The sequence below is a fragment of the Phalacrocorax carbo genome, chromosome 5, assembly GCF_963921805.1.
Source record: "Phalacrocorax carbo chromosome 5, bPhaCar2.1, whole genome shotgun sequence".
Taxonomy (NCBI): Eukaryota; Metazoa; Chordata; class Aves; order Suliformes; family Phalacrocoracidae; genus Phalacrocorax; species Phalacrocorax carbo.
Genome location: NC_087517.1, coordinates 51785307 through 51798170, shown reverse-complemented (window position 1 = coordinate 51798170; position 12864 = coordinate 51785307). Strand labels below are relative to the sequence as shown.

Sequence of the window (12864 nt, the reverse complement as noted above, 5' to 3'; positions counted from 1 at the left end):
TCAACAGCATGAAAAGAGCCATCAGAGGAAAATTCACAAGACTGACGGTTTTGCTTTTACAAAATAATTCTCCCTTAGATTCATGTCAACAGAGCCGTCCCTCAGCTCCTAATCCTGGGTTTAAATGCAGCTTCCAGGAGCAGAGGTTGAAGAAGATAAGCCCCAGATTTCCATCAAAACAACACTTTTATTGGTGAACAAGGCAAGTGAGTCCTAAAATAGAACTTAATAACGCAGACCACAAGCATCCAAACCCATGTCCTGGCAGAACAGCTCACATAGCCCTAACTGACCAGCCCCTGACTAAAGGGGAACCTTAAGCTGTTTGCTTACCCCTCTCCTGTCAGGTGTTGTTTTGTCCCATAACAGGTGGCTGGGAGCAGGTTGCAAGAACAATCCACACAGCCCACAGCTCATCTCCCTTTTATTTGCAAGGGGTTCTCTGGGAAAAGCACAGGCAGGACTGGGTCACCTTCACCAGGCTGCCAACAGCTCACTGCTGGTCACTGTCTTTCTCCATGTGCTACTCAGGAAGAGAAGCATCCTCTGTGCATATTCACATCTGGGAAACATTAGACAACTACTGTAGACAGACCAACTGTACTGGGTATGCAAGAAGTACAGCCCTCACTAGCCTGTAGTATAAACTGCATGTTCCCTCCATCTGGAAGGGTTGGGCACAGCTAGGACAAAGCCTCTATTCAGGCAGAAGCATTTAATAATGCAGTGGTCATTTATTCCGTATGGGCTGAAACCTCTCTGATTAGGGACCATCTTCGTGTCCTGCAGCTGCACAGTTCTTACATAGCATAAGTTGCCAGTTGGGGCCCATGAGCACTGCTGTGGTACAAACAAATAAAATCAGCCTTACTCAGACCAACTTCGAAAGCACAGGCTGTTTGCTTGACCACCTTCAAGATTAAATACAGAATATTGGGCTAACCTCTCAATTCAAAGCAACCAGGCATTGACCTTCTCCTTTGGCAAGGACAAAGAGCTACAGGGAAGCTGCTTCAGGACTAAGAAGTAGTCATCTATTAAAACGGAGATATTACTCCTACCAATGAAAGGCAAGGGGACTCCAGAAACATCTCCCACAGCATACATGAGAAGCTGTCCGATCTTAACCTCCATTTCAAATGCTAATTAGTTTCCAGAATACTCACCTGAATTTTTCCAAGCTTCCACTGAGGATAAAAAAAGATTGTTACAGAGATCTTCATCTTTCCCTTTCGAAGTTTATATAAATTATATAATTGCACTTTTAAAAGACTATAGCAAGTGACTAGAAGAGAACTGCACAATGAGCTAACACTACATGTGGCAGAGCAGGAAAAAATACTTATAAAAGCAGAAGAGCACTTTCTCCCCCCAGGAACTTGGAAAGTGAAGGTAGAAGGTGCTATAATTGCACTCATGAAGATTTATTCCAAGGACAAGCTGGTGTATGGCAAGTTACTTTAATTGCTGAGTTTATTATATACTTTAAGTAATGTAAAGGATGCCCAGAGCACAAAGATGGCTGCCATCTTAGAGAAGATGAATGCACTAAAAGCTATGTACTTTCTTAGCATATATATATGATAAATTATATCTGTATACTGGCAGTGCAATCTAGCAGGAGGGACTCACAGGCATTTTCTAAAGGCAAAAACTTGTCACTGTGAAAAGATTTATTTATTATTATAAATAAGAAGTTAAATGCCTGAAAATATTTTGCCAAAATCATTTAGCTCTGGGCTAAAACTCCAAGAGAAGAGGAAGGAAAGAGCAATTAATTTTCTCATGGAAGGGTTTCAGTTAAAATCCAGAAGGCAGCTTATATCCATTGGTATTTGGGGTTTTTTTTAAAGAGGTACGGAGCACTTAATCAATTTTAGTCCAAATGTATTTGTATCACTACACCTTTAATGAAGACTTCAGCGTAGGCACTGTGAAGCAGAAGAAAAAGTCTATGCTAAGAGGAACACAATGGTTCCCCAGCAGCAGCTCACAGGGCTGCAACAAACATTTGTAGCCTCTCCAATACCCAAAATTAAGTGCATTCTGAATGTGAGAATAGTGATGTATGATAAACGAGGAGCACAGTCTGCCAGAAACTTTGTGTTTGGCAACAGTCCATTGTTCCAGAAAGGTTAGAAGCCACTGAATTAGAGTATATTACAAGAGACAGTGTAGAACAAAAACCAGAGACTATGAGAGCACAGGGAACAAAACAAAAAAAAACCTGCAGCCAGCCTCACCAGCATCCTAACCTGAGCATTCCCATCAGTAAGAGTGTTAAGCTCAGACAGATCATTGTTTCAAGTGGGTTTTGGAGACCACAAGCTGATCTTCACACTAGCAGCCCTGTGCTACCATCACTGTAAGCCCAACAGCTAAGCAGTCAGAGTGCGTCATCAGAAGGGTTTAGGAAAGCACAAGAGCTCAGCTGGCCAAGGCAAAGTGTCATTGACCCCCAGTTTAAAGGCAGATAGAGGGAGCAATTGTGCTGTTCACTCACGGACAGGCAGAGCTCCTGCAGCACAGCCAGGTAACAAAGCCTGACTTTGTGCACGGCAGGCTGTGCCTTGCTCACCACCACACCCCACTATTCTTCAGTGCCAGAAGAAGGAAAACAGCCCTACACCAAACAGTGGGATCTTCATGATTCACAAAGCCTGAAGGAATGTGCGTTATAGAAAGATTTCATTTGCTGGCATGATATCAAACGTATAAGCCACAGTTTATTCAAAGATCAAGACAACCTTCAAAGAAGCCAGAAATCCAGGGGGAGGCAAGGTATTTCCAAGTAGTTCCACTTTCCTCACACAAGCCAGGGAAGCTCAGAGAGAGGGTCATAAATAATGGACTGTATTTTCACCCTGTACATATACTCTTGCTTGTGCAGTGCCCAGTGTCATCTGGAGATGGAAGCTGACAGTGAGCCATTTTTTATACTCTAGGATACCTTAAAAGGGACCTTTTCTTCAAAGAGAGAGTGCTCAGTTTCTGAAATTCAAACTCTTGTAATTTACTAATTGCTTTACATAGTCTAAAAGTATAAGAGCTCATCCAAGAAAAATCAGATTTCTGATAATAAAAGCCTCTGTAAACTAACAAAGAAAGGCATTAAGATGCAGCAGCTAAAGGTAGCCTATTGAAATTAAGGTACCTATTTAAACAGCAAAGTAACCAACCACTGACAGAACTCCCCTAGAGCAGAAAGAGTCACCATTTCTTGATGTCTTCAAAGTAAGACCAGAGGATCCTTCTTAAATATATGATTTAGCTTAAGCCACAGTAAACGGTTAGATGCCAAAATTAGTGTTAATGAAAGCAGCCCTTTCCCAGACACTCTTAGTGTGAGCAGTTCTGGTCACACCAAAATTCAAAGATGATTAACTGAATCGAGAATAGGTGCACAGAAGTGCTGGTAAGAATAAGAGGCCTATCTCAGGAAAGTTTGGCTTGTTTAAGCTGGCAAAACACAGCCTGGTAAGGGACAGGATCACTGCCTGTAAACACACTTGAGGAGCGGAGCAGCAATAAATGAGAAGAGACATTTAAACCGTATGTTTATCTTGGTGCAGAAATGAGATAAACCAACCATGAACACTTCTAGGCTCGAGGTCAGAAAAATCTGAGTATGGAGCAGTTGTGATCTGGAGCAGCCTCCCAGTGGGAGAAGCAGAAGAGGAGAAGAAAGCAGATAAAGAGAGAACCTGAGAGTCCACAGAAAGGGCTCCTACCCCAGTTTGATCCCTCAGCAGCACGAGCCTTCCCTGGGACTGAGACTTGGGAAGTCAGGTTGTCCTTTTCAGTTCTGAGCTCATACACAGAGTTCAGGAACTTGCTAACCAGTTATTACTGGAAAAGTTGTATTTACTTGGGGGTTTTTTGCTGTTTATTTCTAAAACAGAAAAGTTTTTTTTTCTTTAGACACAAACATAACCTCTGCTTTTCATCAGTTCTCCAACAGGTCAGAAGAACACATGCCAGGAGCAACACATGGCTAGAAGAGAATTTAGGGCCCAACCTTGAGTAGCCTGTGCAGTCAGACATACAGCATGAGCAGCTCTCCACTGCTCTACCACCAGATGTTGACTTCACACATGTTCTATTGTAAAGATCCTTCACCTCTTATCAGAGTGAAGGGAAACTAACAGGTACTGAAGAAGCAATATTAAAGCTCAAGAGATTCAGAGCAACAAAAAAAAAAAGCAGCAGTGCTCTGCAGTGGCCAGAAAGCACTGGCTGCTGGGTTGTCAATTAATATCTCAAAAGTATGTATCCTTTTTGCTACAGACTAGATCCACAGACCCTGGATTCAGCAACCCTTTCCACAGCACACCAAAGTCAATAATCATAAAAGTTAAATCCAAAGTCACATTAACCTAGTAAGGAAGCTGTTGGAGTTGCTCTGCTCTGGCTGTCTCCACTTCAGAAGCAGCTTACATAAAACCACCAAGACACATATACTAGGACTCAGGAGAACTTAGTTATCCTTCTGACTGTTCACCTCCTACCTTCAGTCACATCTCTTTAGGTCAGGTTACACCTCTTACTAGATATACACAGGGGGTCTCAGAGAGAACAACTACCATTACTACTTAACATCTAAATGACCTTCCTGTTTATATCAGAATCCTTCCCTTCATCTTGTAATATGAGACATTTGCTTGTAGAAGAAACCGTCTCCAAGATGCACAATCCCTTGGAAGTAACAGACTAAGCCTAACAGAACTAACCACAAAAAAATATTCAGGAAGCAAAAGTTATAAGCTTTCTATAACTACTTCATTGTCTCAGAGGCTCTCACTTTCCCCCACTGCACACAAAGCTTGCCCTCTTTGGAGAATGTAAGGAGATTCTTGTGTGCTCAGAACTGTAATGTGAAAACAAAACTGTGTGTTGATGGTCTTGAAATTGATTTAATGAAGCAGTTTCAATTCCACCCTTCCTTCCTCCCAACTCCACCCTCTCCTCCAAGAGGGAAATTTGTTTGGGTTAATAGAGAAGGGGAAAAAAAGCAAGCTAAAAATAGCTTTAACTTTTTTAAGGCAAAAAGGAAGTTTTGAATAAACAGTCTGAAACAAGAATGCAATTAATCTGCCCACAAATTCCTGCACTGCTTTCTTGTTCAGTTCTCCAAAACATTTTCATAAGGATCAAATACACAGACTTATTTCTGCAGAGCCAGTGGTATCCCAGAACTGCCTGCTTCCTTGCATTAAGGCTTTGGCATGAGGAGAAACAGGTTATAAGACTGGATGAACCAAAGATATAATCCAAGATTGTTAAATACTAGACTATTTGAGCAGTATCCTTGCATCCTAGGAACCAATACGAAAAAAAGAAAAATGCACCAAACAAAAACATTTCTTCTTTCCCTTTACCGTGGAACAGACAAATTTCATTTTCTCCTAAAATCTACCTTCCCACTAAAAAGCACTCGCACTGTTATCCCTATTTTAGACCCAAGTCACATCTGTCCCTGACAGCAATAGCTGTCAACACTGGAAGAGCAGGGTGATGAGCCATCCTTTGCACCCTGGGCTGGGAGCCAGAGGAAGGTTGGCTTATATATTTGCAGTGCAGAGCCAAACAAACTTCTTTAATCTATTCTGCTCCCTATCTACACCATTACCAAGCAAGCAGATCACACCCCAGGGAGTATCCTTGCAATCTGAATATTTTAACCCTAACTTGATTTTACCCTATTCCTTTTCCACTGTATCACCAGTGAGATTCAGGTAATGCCATAAGAGTCACGGGTACTATCCTATCCATGCAGGCAGAAGCCTCTTGGCAGAGTTGCCTTTCATTCCCATATTCCCAGTTTCCCATAGCATAAGACATTACAGCATGCTGCTGTGGAGCGCTGTAGACACTACTATGATACCAGATACGCATTACGAGTTACATTTTAAAAGAGAAAACCACCTCCCTCTTCTTACAGCAGATAAACCCTCTGGAAGGAGAAAGGAAATGCCTCCCTTTCATCTCAGAGTTCAGAGGGAATGTTTTATAGCTGTCAATCCTGCCAAGATCCTATTCATTGACACACTGGGGACAGCAACTATTCTGAGGTAGGCTGTACAGCCATGAAGTAGCCAGGCTCTGAAAAGAACTTCACCCAGTGACATTTGGAAAGCAAAGTAAAAGGCTTTCCTGCAACCCTAAGGTAAACGCTGAAAGCCAACACACAACAGGCAGGACAGCTGAGTTAAGCAGATGTGACTACATAAGGCAAAGCCACATGAGGAAAAAAACAGCACCTGCTACTGGAACCCCAGGCGAGGAACATGAACACAAGCTGTTGGCAAACTCTGGTGTCCCAGCTCCAAGCAAGCACTTTCACTCAGAGAGGTGAGACACACTCAGTGACCACAGTGGGACAGCAGATGCTGGGTTCTCATGCTCACACCTCAGTATCACTGGCATGGTACACAACCTTCCCCCTCCATTTCCCATGCATACAAAGTCCTCGTCATCTCATTTTGACTACTAAAAAAACTTCAGGGATACTATTTGGGCTGTGCAGAAGTATTAGAGAGACATCCTAGTTAATACTTGTTACTTCTTCAACCACTATACAGGAGCATTCACTGGCTCTATGTTTATCCTCAGATCCCATCCAAGGTGGAAAGTGTCCTTTAACAGAAAGGAAACTAGCATGGAGACAAGTCATGCTACTGAATTCTCAGAGCGAATCTGCAAACAGACCAGGGAGCTGAGACTGGGCTTGCAGAGCTCCACATTAGCTACCAGATCATTCTCTTTTCAACAGGCGTACCAGCCAGTATGCACTTGTGCAGCTTACTCAGAACGTCTGGTAGCTAAACAAAAGAACAAGCAAGTCAGAACAGAAAGTCAAGGGTGGTACGGGACAAGATTAGAAGCAACTGCATCAGCAGGGCTGCCAGTGCAGCACCTAGTATGCATCCAGCGTTACACCAGGGCTGACCTGCTCCCCAGGGAGCCTTGAGCAAGCAAGTAACATGGTACTTGTGCTTTCTCATGGGTGCAGTAGCCAGATGTTATAGCAGAGAAAAGACCTTTCACATCACTCATCTGCAACCTCATCCTTTGCTGCCAGCTAGTTTTAACAGTTGCAAGTAGAGGTGGCTTCTGTGGGTTCAGCGAGGATTCAGCTTTCTCAGGGCACTAGAAAGAATCCAAAGGGAAATAGAAAGCAGACTTAAGTGTGTAGAAGCAATCCTGCTTTTGATCTGAAAGGCAAAAACTTCAAAAAGCAGCCTAGGCTGTTTCTTTGCAGAAACAAAAAGTCTAGGGCTCCTTTACAGTACTCAGCTCAGTGTATCTCAGATGACGCATACAGTCACTGTTCCCAGTGACACTCCTTTACAATGACTCTCTTAAGAAAACACCCACAATCATTTCAGATGATTCGTCAGGATTGCTAATTGATACAAACTGGTTTATCTTTGCCACAGCCAGGAGATTCAGCCAAATACCTGTCCATGCACCAAGAAGCTTCTGCTTTGAATGGTGTTCTCTGTCAGCCGACACAGGACACATCTCACTTAAGCCCCTTCTCCTTCCTGCATTTTACCCAGCCAAAATTCATTGTCCACAGTAAGATCCGTCAAACAGGGAAAATGCCTGCAGACAGGATCAAGGATCTACATGATTAACAGAGGAAGATGGAGTGTGGGGAGAAATCACAGGCAACCTCTCTGACAAGATCATGGTACCTCCAGCAGAGGCAAAGCTCACTTGTAGGTTTACTAGAGGACCTCTAAAGGAGAATACAGAGACCAAGCTCCTCATGGCTCTTTAGCTTTTTTGTGATTAAAACAGTCACTTCTGCACAATACTAAGTCAGAAGGAAAGAAGGGCCAAGATAACCACCTCATAGAATGCTGAGCTCCCCATCACACCAGCACCAACTCCTTTGTACTTGGTCACAGAGAAAGGAGTGAAATTCAGAGGACTTAAATCTTGATCATAATGATCAGGAAGAACAGTGGTAATGCAAGGTACAACCATGGCTTTGATCAATTTTCCTAATACATAAAATATGCATCTCAGGGCATGTCTGCAGCACTGGAAGCAGTCTTCCAGCTGAGTAGTTGGGGTTTTTTTGTTGTTTTGTTTTTGGTTTTGTTTTTCCTTCTACAACTTGGCCTCACTTTTAACTACTTTTGATTAAAATTATTAATTTCACTCAATATTCAATTTCTGACAGGTCTTACTCTCTACATATACTGCAAGCTGACTCCAGCCTTCCAGGCAAAACATGATTCTTACTAGAAGCAACCTTTCTTACTCTACAGGTCATATATAATTTATGCGTCCATGATATTGACAAAGGCTAGAAATACACATTGTGTCCAGTTCTCTTCCCTGTAACCTCGTAACAGAGATTTTGGGGCCCTTTTCTTTTAAAGTATTGCTTCCTCCTGCTCTTGCTATTAGTTCTTATGGGAATCAGTTACCTCAGCACAATCACTTCCCTCATACCCAACCCCATAACCCAAAATCTGCACCACATCAACATTCAGTCCCATTTAATTGTACAAGTGTCCTGCACTCCCTTAAGTGCTTACTATTTTTTTTGTTCATTGAGCCCTCGAGTCTTCCTCAAAGCAAACACTTGCACATGCATAGATTTGCTCCTGCCTTTCTAGTTCTGCAGACAGACTCCTCACAGGAGACATGACTGACATATTCAGCTCTCCCAACAAGCACAAGACAGGTAAATAATTGTCTGAAAAGCGGAGATGGCTTTGCAAGCAATTGTTATGCCATCATTTTAAAGGGTGCAAGATATGAAAATCACCTGAGTGCACTTTACTGAGTTATTGGCAAAAGAGAATTATTGACAAAAGAATCACAGGCAAGTTGCATGGACATTAACAGCTGGTAGGAGTAGGGAAGCATTTTTTTCACTGTATTTCTTTCAGATCAAAATTAAGAGTTTGATGAAATGAGGATTTTCAAGAGTTTTCATTTGGTATCCAAATAGCACTGAATTAGCTAGCTCCCTTACAATGCTGGGAAGATTCCAACCTCTCACCTTAAGACTTTACCTAGGAACAGACTCAGGAACATTCCAGCACTGAGACACTTTCTTCTTTCACCTGCCACTGCCTATGATGAGATGCCACATACATATGATGTGTTTGCTTCTGGCACTCTGAATGAGTAGGGAAATTTAATTTTCTCTCCTCTATTTATTTAAATAAAGTTTCTTTCTGAAGCTGTTCTCAGGAACAAAATATTTTGTCCAATTCTCATCTTGGCCATTGGACGAATAACCAGAATGTACACTCAAAGCGCATAGTCTTCAATCATTCCCCACCACAAGGCATGCAGGCGGCCAGAAAAAGAAGAATTTGCAATGCTGAGCTTCCAGTATGAGCTTCTGGGGGCAAGGGGGGAAGGTATGTATCCATTTGGCTTGGGATTGACAAACCAAATCTTTCTGCAGTAGTAAGAGAACTGACAAAGTCTAGACAAAGAGATGATTATCACAGATTACAGCTAACAAATTGTCACTGCGGAAAACAGAGTGTGCATAAGAGAAACTCACTGTGACTGGTCGTTTTGCAGATGACACACAAGATGCAGCTAGAAGTAGCTTTTGATCTCCCACAGCAATAGCAGCTGGCCCTTCAAGGATGCCACTGCAAGACACAAACCAACAGAATCAAGGGTAAAACACAGGCAAGTGATGATCAGAAGTCGCTTCAGGAACAGCCTTTTCAATCCACGATTACAGCTCCCTGCTTCACAGTCCCCTGCCCCTCCCTTCTGTACTTCCCACACACACTCTTCAACTTCAGTGAAGTTTGTTTCCAAAATAAAACTCAGGTCACCAAATAAAGATTGACTTACTGGAGAAGATCCCCTCTTGCACATTTCCAATACAGAATTCAAAAACATTTAGAAGAAGTGACTTTTTCTCAAATCCACACACAAACTAATAAAGTAAGAGTGAACATGCAATGGCAAGAGATATAAGGCATGATGGGCATGCAGAGGAAAGTCCACGCAGAGTGCCTGCAGAACAGCACCCTGGAATTTATGGTTCACCAACATCCCAAGAAACCACCTTTGTTGCTCCCATGGAACAATGCACAGAAAACATTCAAAAGAGAGCACCAGCTTATGTTTCCTACGCGCAGAGGTCATGGCAAAGGAGAGTAAAATTGATAAATATTTCTAATCATTCAAGCTCCTGAGACAAATGCCAAACCAAGCTCAGCTGGTGGAAGCAGTTTATGCAACAAATACCCACAAATGAAAAGCACCTTATGCTGAGAGTGGTAAAATTGCAGAGTGATGCTGTACAGAGAAAAATAAGGTTGTAGCTATCCTAAAACATGTAGCAACATTCAAATGCATCATCAACCAACAGTTTAGTTCTACCTACAGAAGCAGCAGTAAGGTCTGTACTGTAAACAAACATTTTAAAAAACAACAAAAACCAACCACACACACAATATTTTCCTTTTCCATTGCAGCTTTATCATTACAGTGGATAATGAATTACACCATTGTTTTGTGCCACAAGATTTTTGCTAGTGTATACACCTCCTTGGCATTAAGTTTGGAACTGCAGATAGATGTTAAGCACAATGCAATTAGCTCCACTGTAAATTACTTAGGGTTAAAAAGCCAACCGCTTCAAAAGAAATACAGCATCCTTACTGACCACAGACAGCCAAGACCACAGTTCATCTACCCACTTGAAAGACATTTGGCCTTTAGATCAACTGTGCCTGTTTTGCCATAGTGTAACTCTTAGTTTTTGTTGGCTTGGTTGGTTTTTTGGTTTGGTTTTTTGGTGTTTGGGGGGTTTGTTGCTGTTTGGGTTGTTTTGGGGGTTTTTTTGGGTTTTTTGTCATCATGGTTGGTTTTTGTTTGGTTGGTTTTTGTTTTGTTTTTAAATCTTGTTTTTTCAGGTGCTTAATGCCACTAATTTCCAGATTGTCCAGAAATCCAGCGCAACAGAAAGCAGGCTACCTCCCTGTTACGTGCAGGAGTGTTGCTGCCTGACATTTCACTGCCACATAAACCAAGCAGGCCCCAAAGGAGAATCAGCAATGCATTCCCCAAACACTGCTTTATTTTATTTCAGGTTTTTTGTTGTTTGTTGTTTTTTTTTTCCCCCTCTACAATAAATAAGGAAGTAGATATCAAGTGTTTCTTGAGAAGAGAGAGCTGCCTGATGATTTTTAGGTTGGCTGTTGGTTTGGGGTTTTTTCTAAACTTGACAAATACCAGAAGAAACATCACCTTTTAAGGCAAAAGGCAGCTGAAAGCAAAATCCTCCTTTTAAGCCAGGGTGACTCATAACAGCAAAGATTCTTCCTAGAAAAACAAATTCAATCATGAAGCAAGAACAAGCTAGAAGCCTTAGTAATAACAATGCAAACGAATCCTCCTTTCCCTATTACTTTTGCGGGCTGGTGTTGGCTGATTCTGCAGGTGCTCTTGGCTACTGTGAAAAAAAACAACAAGCTAGACGACTACTGGCTTGACCCAGTCTTACCATTCAATTTGCATCCCTAGAGAGTACAGTGCAATAAACACAAGCATAGATGCACAGGAACACATTTCATGCCTTATCTTTTCTATAGGAATGTAGGAGAAAGTACGTATCTGAAGCTGTATCTACACTGCAGTCACACATGCTTTGAACACAGACAACCACCAGCTCAAGAGAGAAGGCTGAGAGATGCAGAAGCATGCACACAACACTGCCTCCAGTGAGCCTGGATCATAGTCACGTATAACCCAGTACTGCCATATCTTCATCACTCCTGTTAAGAAAGCTAGGTCACGTACAGCTATTCAGGCTGCAATCCTGCCTCCTGAAACAGAGGTTGTCGCTGCCATCAGAAGTGCCAGCATTACACTAATGAGAGGATGTGATCTCAGTAGGCTGCATCTAAATCTACTCTTCAAGACTAGAAGACAACCAAAATCCTCCTCTATCATAGTCATTGCACAGATTTCCCCTGACCTGTCCAGCTCGTGAGCCCAGGCAACTACAGTTTCAGCAAAGGTGCTGGCACCACCAGCAGAAAAACAAATGACCTGCTGTATAACCCCTAGCAAAAGATTTTGTTTGCTTGTGTCCCACTTTCATTCTTAGATTGAATTCTTTTTTGTCTCCTCTCTTGACCACGGACCACCTTTTACAGGATGTTTATGTTTATTTATCACATGTTGCTAAGCACAACAGAGCCTCTAAGCATTCATTTTAATAACAGGAATGTCAGCTGCAGTGAAACTCCAATTAGTGCTAACAGGCTCCCCTCAAATCCAGCTACACCAGACATCCTGGTCCAGAGACTTGTGTTTAATCTTTCTGTCCCGGCTTGTGTCAAACACTTCCTGCCTCTATGGCATGCACCACAAAACCTGAAGTCCATCTAAAGAGAAGTCTCTGACAACTCCCAACTGTTCAACAGATTTTTTTTTCAGGCTAACTTCTCAGGTTCTTAAGGGGAGAAACTACAGCTTAGCAAGACAGGGTGAATTGAGTCCTAAAGCCTAAATTCAAACTGTCTGATTAAAGACCTGCCACAGACAGCTCAGCTTTCCAGGAACTTGGACACCCTGAGCTAGACAAAAGTCCTGCTCTCTGATTTTCAAGACAAGGATGTTGTGCAGGACAGTATCAAACGCTTTGCACAAGTCCTGGTAGATGTCATCAGTTGCTCTTCCCTTACCCACCAATGCTGTAAACCTGTCATAAAAGGCCACCAGATTTGTCAGACACAATTTGCCCTTAGTGAAGCCATGTTGGCTGTCACCAATCACCTCTGTCTTCGATGTGCCTTAGAGTAGTTTCCAGGATGACCTCCATGATCTTGCCAGGCACAGAGGTGAGACTTATTGGAC

At 42.4% G+C, this 12864-nt stretch overlaps 1 protein-coding gene across 11 annotated transcripts in view; it reads right to left on the bottom strand.

The window, feature by feature from the left end:
• Window positions 1-12864, bottom strand: part of TSPAN4 (tetraspanin 4) — a 462762-nt gene that overhangs the window by 378152 nt on the left and 71746 nt on the right. For 9 of the 11 annotated variants that reach the window (XM_064452454.1, XM_064452457.1, XM_064452456.1 and 6 more), the window contains exon 2: window positions 9542-9635. The exons of 1 other annotated variant lie outside the window; for it this stretch is intronic. The gene's annotated coding sequence lies outside the window, so the exon portion shown is untranslated. Of the gene's footprint in view, window positions 1-9541; window positions 9636-11250; window positions 11318-12864 lie in introns of those variants that run through there. One more of the 11 variants, XM_064452453.1, reaches the window with a different exon arrangement.